Consider the following 9,020-nt stretch of genomic DNA (forward strand, 5'->3'; position numbering starts at 1 on the left):
GTTTTTTCTCCCATAAATGTTGTGTTTACTATGTTCACAGTAGAACTGAATGATCTTAAGTCTTTTCAGGAAAGATCCAGATAGCATTATAGTATGAGACATTAAAAGTAGTTGAAAAAAGCCTTTGGGATAGTACATTAGTAATTAATGTCATGATATACAAATCTCAGAGTCTTAATATATTCCTTCTTCATGGTGGCAGCGTATGGAAGAAAACCCCTAAAATACGCAGAATGTAGAATTTATACTATGGATAGGACGAATGGAATATATCTGTATACTTCACCTTAAGTTCTAGCATTTTTTTGTAATATGGAGCCAGTGATTCTCTACATTAGACTTGAAAGCTGAGTGTTTTCAAAAATTAGTGGTTCTTTAAGAAAAATAAAGCAGGCTTTCATATAACTTAAAATTGTGGAATTTCATCAATTGAAATGATATCATACATATTTAAAGGGTTCTATTACTTTTCAGGAATGACTAGAAAGAAGAAAATACAGTGAAATGTTAACCTTTTCAGGTCACACAGTTGTTTTTGGCAAAACATAAACAGGAATACCTGGATGTACCAGATCTCTTGAAAGGATAGCAATTGAAGTTGTCTTTAATGAAGACCATTACCATTCCCCTTAGCTGGACTAAACTTTAAATAGGCCTCTTCCTAACTCCAGGTTAAGAGTTACTTCCTAACTCCCTTCTTAGAGTATTTATGTTAGAAAAGTTGAAATTGCAAATCTTTTTTCTCTGCTCTTTTGAAATGTGCAACTTTTAGAATACTTCTTGCTAGTTTTGCAATCCGTGAATATTTTTCTTCTAGACCTGGCAATCATCGATCAAATTGTAATTAGCAAGGAAAATAGCCTCTTTATTTGTCAGACTCTATGGAAGGGTAGGATACCTCACACCCTGTTGACAAACTACCTCTTATCACAAAGGTATGAGAAAGTTGGCTTTCATTCTAGGTATAGCCAATTAGCCAACATATGGCCTACAAAGCCCCTACCTACCTCAGCTCTTAAAAACTCTGCCACTCCTTTGTTTCAGCAAAGTTGAATTCAGCCTGAGTTGTAGACTTTCTACTCTATTGTGAATAGCATCGAATATAACCTTCCTTGCCTGTTTAATTAAATTAATCTGGTGCAATTTTTGCTTTGACATCCTTTAAAAAGTTTTGATGTTGCTAAAGGTCCATGCAATACATTTAGCATGTGGTAGCACACCATAACATAGTCATTGACCTGGAAAAAAAGAAATAATTCAATATGGCTTAAATGTGAAATACAAACTATAAAATCCCAAGAAGAAGACATGGAGAATATTTTCATAAATACGAATATGGGATGGATTTTCTTTTTTTACATAAAACACCAAGAGCAGGATTCATAAGGAAAACAAATCTATATGTAAGTTTTTACAATATCAAAGGAGAATAAATATTTTCAGCTAAAATAATTTTTAAAATGAAGATGTAAGATTTTTAAGTTACATCTTAAAATTAATCAGCTTTATATACCCAGAGATCAGGCAGAGAAATTCTGACAGAAAAACATGAAATCTATCCCAAGTTTGTATATTTAATTCTATTACTTTTTAAAGATTTTATTTATATATTTGAGAGAGAGAGTGAGAGAGGACAAATGGTGAAGAGGGGCAGAAGGAGGGGGAAAAGCAGACTCCCCACTGATCAGGGATCCCAAGGACCTGGAGCTCAATTGCAGGACCCTGGGTTCATAACCTGAGCCAAAGGCAGATGCTTAAGCAACTGAGCCATCCAGGTGCTCTTAATTTTATTTTTAATCAGATCTCTTTTGAGAGTTTTTGTCATTTAGTTTCCATTGCTCCCAAAGTCATAAATTTAAAAACTTCCTAACATTTTGCTATGTAATACCCTCATCTGTTAAAATTCAAGGACTTGGCCCAAATGCTATATGCTAGAATTAGATGAATGAGAACATGTTTACTCTGTTCATGTTCTACATGAAATCTCACATTTTAAAGTATCATATCCTATGTCAACTTTCACTTCTCCAGACTGCTTCAGTTACTCGTTCCATATCCTTACCCACTGAACCATTTTTACTCTCATTTGCCTCTCTTATTTTATTTTATTTTATTTTTTTAGGGATTTTTTTTATTTGAGAGAAAGAAAGAGCACAAGTGGGGAACAGCAGAGGAAGAGGGAGAAGTACACTCCTCGCTGAGTAGAGAGTTCAGTGTGAGGCTCCATCCCAGGACCTTGGGATCATGACCTGAGCAGAAGTCAGAAGTTGGCTCAAATGACAGCCACCCAGGTGCCCCTGTTATTTGCATATCTTAGATGTTATGAATCTGTTAGACTTTTACTGTTTTCTTGTATCACTGGATTTTAGTGCATTGCTAAGGATTAAGATTCTTTGTATAACTAACAAAACCCTTTTAAAAAGCCTGGAGAGATGTATAAGCACATTGGACTGTCCAATGGAGATGAAGGTGGAATTGTATACGGGCTTCAGGAAAAAATCGAGACAAAAATTACAAAGCCTTTACATCCCAGGTGGTTTCACACTCTAGTCTCACCCCTCTGCTACCCTCTTCCTCACTCTTTTCCACCCTTCTTTTTCCCTCTGGACCAGTTGCTGCTGTCTTCCAATCTGCAAGTCAGAATCCTAGTACCACACACCTCTGTGACCCCTCCATGCTGGGTCATGGCTTCTTGTTCCTGTAGTGCTCATACTTCCCATCTCATCCATAATTCATAGTTTGTTAACAAACTCTTCCTGAGATTTCACTGGGGGCTCCTAGGGTGTTCGAAATATAAGATGGTTCACTTTTATAGTAGCGGCAACCACAGATTTCAAATAAAAAACCTAGAATGCATGAGGAGAGATTTGATCTGAGGATGTGGCTGAATATTTAAAATCACAACTATCTTTGAACATCTGGTTGATTTATCCCATATAATTTTGCCTTCTTTCACCACTCATGGCACTATATCTCCCTCACTGTTTTCTCCCATTTATTTGTTATGTCAGCTTAAATGATCTATTTCATGTTTAATTTTTCTTTTTCTTTTCTCTTTCTTTCTTCTTCTTTTTTTTTTTTTTTTTTTAAAGATTTTGTTTAGTTATTTGACAGACAGAGACCACAAGTAGGCAGAGAACCACGCAGAGAGAGAAAGGGAAGCAGGCTCCCTGCTGAGCAGAGAGCCCAATGCGTAGCTCTATCCCAGGACCATGGGATCATGACCTGAGCTGAAGGCAGAGGCTTTAACCCACTGAGCCACGCAGGCACCCCATGTTTAGTTTTTCTAAAAAGCCACCTAGCAGAGCTGCCCTCCCCTTCCATAACACTCTGTGTTATTGTGTTCTGCCTCTGTCCTGAGGCTGGAGTGATCATTTCCTATTTGTTATTTACTACATTGCTGAGTGTACCATTAGCACTCAATAAATTAAAATAATAATGGTACAGCTCATCACCATAATTATCTTTATTCCCCTAGGCAGATCTAGCAAGGCATGAGACAATTCAAAGGATGCTCCATTTTCTATGAATGCCCTCTAGAATGTCTAAGGACATTCTGTAAATGCCCTCTATAATATCCATAATTCCATTCATTTCTCTTATCAAAATAATAAGAGTGGTGATTATTGAAGAAGCGTTCTTTGAGTCTTACAAGAAAATAGCATAACATGGTCTGGTTTCCTTTTCCAAACTCCTGAAACACCTATTGTCTTTATCACTTACTTGGCATGTCCTATTACTCTTTCATTTTACTTACAAATAAATCATTATTCCTTAAGGCAAGCAATGGGTTTGATCCCACTTCATATACAAATGACTCTCATTAGCAGATTCTAGGTAAACAATTAACTGCAAATTATGGATAAAAAATAATGATAGGTTTGATGTTTATTAATTCATTTACATGGAAAACCTTTTCCATTTATGGGATCTGATACAGTGTGAGTGCCTAGTAGTTTGTGAGCTACTCAATGACACATTTTCTTAATCATCTATACATCTATAGTAAATTATCCATGAAATGAGGCAAAATGCACATAATAAAATTTTTGAGTTAAAAACAATCTAATGTAAATTAAAATTTTCATTGTAATATTAAAGTTGCATGTATATTTTGTATTATTTATCCTATCCCTTGGATTCTATTCTGATGGAAAGACCACTCATAACTTTAAATCTCATGCTACTCAATTACCTTACCAGCTATACTTCTCAAATGTTGTTTTTACTATTAATGACTGGTCTGACCTGTCCTGAATACTTTGTACCTGGCTCCATTGATTTCTTTTCTACCCCACGCTCTTTTACCATTTTGTCATTGTAATACTTTCACGAAGAACCTTCCCTACATATTAGCTTAGGTTTGAAGGGGCAGGGGGGTGGGAGGTTGGGGGACCAGGTGGTGGGTATTATTATAGAGGGCACAAATTGCATGGAGCACTGGATGTGGTGAAAAAAATAATGAATACTGTTTTTCTGAAAATAAATAAATCAATTTAATTAAAAAAAAAAGTAGAATGATCCATCCAATTCCAGTAATTTTCACCCTGGTATATTGAGCCACTGACTTTCCATAGCCATATGCTATGGGCTAACATCTTTTTCTACCTTAGTCATATGAAATGCTAATATCTCATATCCTGATCAAATCAGTTATCCTTTTCCATCTCACACCTTCACTTCATTAACACTTGCTCTTCAACTGCCTAAAAATCTCCAAATTCTTGATCTTTTCCTTCTCATAAGGCTAAACACCCTCTGTCTTGATTTTTGTACTTTGAGTGTCACAGAAGATGGTTGTAGAACCGGTGGATTACTTTAAAACGTGTTTTCGTTTCTCTTTTACCCAAAATACCCAAATCTGGAATTATTTATCTTCTTCTTCAGTCAGTCTTCTCCGGTATATCTAGTTCTTGAAATTGCTTAGCTTCGTGAATGGCTGATATTATAAATTGATGTTTCTAATCTCTGATTGAACTTTAATGCTGTTTACCGATTGTTTCTCTAGCTTATTATCTATAATCCTCTTCTCTGAAATGTCACATCTTTTCTTATGGTGTTTTGCCAGTCTCTTGCTTTTCACCCTTAAAAATTTACTTTGACTTCTTCTGTATTAAAAAAATGTAAAATCTATGTAGCAATCTTGTCATACACTGAAAACTCCCCACCTATACACTTACCCACCCAGAATTCTTTCCCTCCAAGCTAAAGAAATAAGTCTGGCACACTTTTGCCCTTGACCCTACACAATTTCATCTCTTAGAACTTGTTTCATAATTTAGCTCTTCATCAATGTCTTATATTTCCAAATTTTGATTTTCTAATACCAAGAACTGCTTTTCAATTTCTACACAGAAATACAAGAAAATAAAATTTCTAAGTACTACATTCCCTGGTAGCTATGTACTCAACTTATTTTTTTCTCTTAGTTCCATTTCTGGAAAGAATAGAAGTTCATTTATGTCTATCTACTAACACACTATAACTGAAAACCTTTCTTACACCAGCTCTATGCTATGCCTCAGGATTCTATGAGGAATGAGATAGAACTGGTCCTGCTTTCATGTCATTTTAAGTTTTATTTGTTTACCTCTCATTCAGTCTTCCATCTACTATGACCATGATTCTACTCCAACAACTATACGTAATCGACTCAAGTTCTCCTCTTTATTCAAAGCAAGTAGACTTTCAGTATTTGTCTTCTTATCTGTATCTTTTGTATTTTATAATACTAACTTCTCCTTTTATCTTCCTACACTTTAGATTTATATAACCCAAAACATATCTGGTTCTACCTGATTCTTGCTTCTCAGTGTCTTTTATGGGCTCCTCTTTTTCAGTTTACAACTTACAAACATGGCATCTCTCAAGTTTCTGGTACTATCTCATCCTACCTGTCTTCTCAATAAAGCTTCAGCTCTTAACTAAGACTCCTATATTGGAAATGTGGTAGGTAAAGATACCCATGAGTATTTCTGGATCACCTGAAATTCTGAATACCTTCAAACAAACTGATGATATTTTCTCATCTTCTTGAGGTCAGTTGGTATTACTTCTTGTAATAAACCTTGTTTATTTTTATTTTTGATTATGATTTGTGTGGGGATGCCTGGATGGCTCAGTTGGTTAAGTGACTGCCTTCTGCTCAGGTCATGATCCCAGGATTGAGTCCCGAAAGAGGCTCCTTGCTTGGCAGGGAGCACGCTTCTCCCTCTGCATCTGCCTGCCACTTTCCCTGCTTGAGCTCAGTCTCTCTCTCTCTGTCATATAAGTAAATAAAATCATTAAAAAAAACCCTTGATTTGTGTGTTGCATCTTCTCTGCATTTGGGCTAGTATGAATAGCCCAAATAGAGATTCAGAGTTGTCTCCTCATTGGTCTACTTTGCCAACAGCCTGTCTTAGCTAAAACTCATATTTGATCACATCAGAACAACATTAAAAGTTTTCAGTAGTTAACACATGAAATATATTTTAAGTAGCAAACTTTTAGCATAATAGAAAAGCCCTGCCCTGCCTCCCCCCCAAACCATGTATATCTTTATAATTTCAGCTCTCACTACTTCTTGCCTCCTCTTTATTTTTCTTTAGTTTTTTTATTTATTACAGTTTTCAAAGTTCTCCATCCTTTCCCTCCCGTGTGTGTGTGTGTGTGTGTGTGTGTGTGAAGAGGATTTTCAGACTTCCCAGACTGGATAAGACCACACTAGTCTGTTTTCATAGCACCATGTGCATAAACCTGTCATAGGATATATCACAATCTCTTCTGGTTGATCAATATTTGTAGTTTTCCTCTGTTGGAGTGAAAATAGAATAAGGATAAGGATAAGATAATGGATAAGGGAATAAGTATAAGATAAAGTTTTATTGATTCTCCAGGATCTAGAATAGTGCTTTGTATATGTGACCAATGGGTTGTTTTTTTTTTTTTTTTTTACTTGAATTATAGAAATGAACAATCTTTGACACTTTGCTTAATACTCTTATAATATAAATGAGGTCTAGGTATATATACTAAATCAAATATATCTTATTTAAGGCCAGGGTTCTTATCATTTCTCCTAAACAAATTTCTAAGTGGAATCTAGAAAAAAATATATGAAAAACGTTATCAACCTTGATATTGAATAGTGGTATATAAATACAATATACTCTATTGGCATTCCTCTGAAGTCAAATGGAAATCATATAAGACACACTATGACATCTGAGCTTACTCTGAGGGAAATATGTCCTTCATTCAGTTGTGCATGGACAGAAACCTTAAGTTCATCCTGAGTAAAATTTAAAGAAATTTCTATGACTATATTGCATAGTAGACCCATATACTTTAGTTATTGCTTATAGTGATTATTATGTGCTGATCAAATTAAATGACTTTTAAGTTCTTTACCACTCTAATTTTTAGTGATCCTGTGGAGCCAAAAATAACTTCTGTCACTTTATTCTGATTGCATGATTTATATAGCCTGTTTAATAAACTCAGATCATTCATTTTTACTTCCTGATAATATGATGTTATAAACACGAAATTACTGATTCAGAGGAGAGTATTACATCATTTAATTTTCATTTTATTTCAGGTAAAAGACTTTTGTAGGGAAGCATTAACATTCTCTATAACTAGAACATTTAAAAAAGTTATATAGTCTTATTAACTTACAAATGGGCAAATGAAAAATGTTAATAGCCTAGAAAATCCACCACAAGAATAATATCTTGAATTTAAAATTTCTATCTACAGTGAATTTTTGTGACCAAGTTACAAAACACTCAATCTAGGGGTTTATAATGGAAATGCAAAAAGACCTTTAAATTTAAGAGCAAGAAGAGATACTGCTATAATACAAAAAGAATCCTTTTCCAACAAAAGGCTGAATATATAAATCATTGTTATGAAAAATACCTTTCTTCTTAGTTATATTCAATCTGCAAATCATAGACTCATTCTTGCTAGCAAAAAATGGCTTGGGTTTGATTTTAATGTTGATTTTATTTTCACGCTTTCCCTCATTCTACATCTGTTCTGACTCTTCCTTTCAATCATTTCCTTTGTGATTGCTTAGCTTCATGCTTCCTATATTTTGTTAGACTAAAATGTAATATACTCAAGGTTTGTATTGGTAGGCCCATGTGGCTAGTCAGCTCTGAAGCTAGTTTCAAGGAAGAGGAGGGTATTAGGGAGGAAAGCAGACAGCAGAAAATGGAGGTAGAAAGAAAAAAAAAACACCTCATTTATATTTTTGAAGTGGCTAATGTTCCTTGTTGCACAAGTTTTCCTAGTAGGGAATCCCTCTCTTTGGATAAGTACAAGTAGCTATGCCACCTGCAGAACAAGATACCTGTTTCAAAACACGCAGCTCAGATTATTTTTAATGGTGTGATATCTGTCTCGTTTACTTATAGTCTGTAAAATATCCTCAGGTCTGCTGGCTTCGTTAGCTCTTATTTCCTCTGTTTTTGGCTCACCTTGTGTTCTGCTGTCCACAAGTAACTAATGGGCTTTGGGGAGACATCTGGTCAGAAAATCTCTTCTATCTGAAGCTCTTTAGGTTGTGCCAACTTGTTTGGTCATCATATTAGCCAATAAAAAAAAGGGAGTAATTGTAAATTACTTTACAATTTTATTTTTTAATATAACAGGTCCATAATAAAAGTATAATAAATGATTTTGTATGCACAGACAGGAAGGAATTTATTTTTATTCCTCTCATTAAGAACCTTGAATTTCCAGGGATTGCCTGAGCAGTAGAATACCAAATTCTACCTGTTTATGTGAGCAGTAATTATATATTCTGGGTGGCAGAAAGCACTCGGCAGGACTCTGAGGAAGTCTGTTAGTCATTTCATCATTTTATGCAGCATTGATCTTGCTGACTGCACAGAGACTAATAGAACAAGTTAATGGAGTTTATTCTGTCACAAATGCTGCCAGTTAAAGAAGATGATTGCCATGTATGGAAAACCGGGCTCTCTAATTCCTTCCTAAAGATGTATAGAAATATTAAATCTTATCTGCCA

Source organism: Mustela lutreola, chromosome 13 (genome assembly GCF_030435805.1).
Source record: "Mustela lutreola isolate mMusLut2 chromosome 13, mMusLut2.pri, whole genome shotgun sequence".
Taxonomy (NCBI): Eukaryota; Metazoa; Chordata; class Mammalia; order Carnivora; family Mustelidae; genus Mustela; species Mustela lutreola.